Raw genomic sequence first — 643 nt, forward strand, 5'->3', positions numbered from 1 at the left:
GGGGGACAGACCCCCACTACCCCCCAGTCTGCAACATCCCAGCCCCCCAGCACCCACTCCCCTCTCCACCCCAACGCTGACTATGGGGGCACAAAGCAGCAAACCCCCCCCCCTCACCCCAGCACCCCACTTCCCTCCTCAGCAGCTCCCTGCTCCTCTCTTAACAGCATAATTGGGTAATTAGCAGTAATTAGCCTGACTGGGTGGAGATAAGCCACATGGGGAACCACAGCCAGGCTGGGCACCCCAGCACTGCAGAGCCCCCCCCACCACTCACCCAGCCCAGGCTGTGGTTTGGGGGGGGGGGGAATGGGGCTGCAGAGCCCCCCAGGATCCCAGTGACAGCCCGGGGGGCTCAGCCCGGGGGGCTCAGCCCCGCAGTGCATTTGGGGTTGGGGGACCCCCACATGCTGCCTCACCTTCCTTCCCCCCCTCCCAGGGCAGAAGCAGCCCCCCCCCAGCCCCAGCCCGGGCTCTGAGGGGGTTCACAGACAAAACAACGTTTAATTGTTCCAGCCCCGCGGCCCTGACTCCCACGAGCGCCGGCTGCCAGCGCGGCACAGCCGGACCGCAGCCCCGCGCCGGGAACAACACCCGTATTCAGCCCCGGCTCCCCGCCGTGTCCTTGTGCGTGGCGGGGAGG

This window comes from Haliaeetus leucocephalus, unplaced genomic scaffold, assembly GCF_000737465.1.
Source record: "Haliaeetus leucocephalus isolate CR32 unplaced genomic scaffold, Haliaeetus_leucocephalus-4.0 Scaffold214, whole genome shotgun sequence".
NCBI classification, from domain to species: Eukaryota; Metazoa; Chordata; class Aves; order Accipitriformes; family Accipitridae; genus Haliaeetus; species Haliaeetus leucocephalus.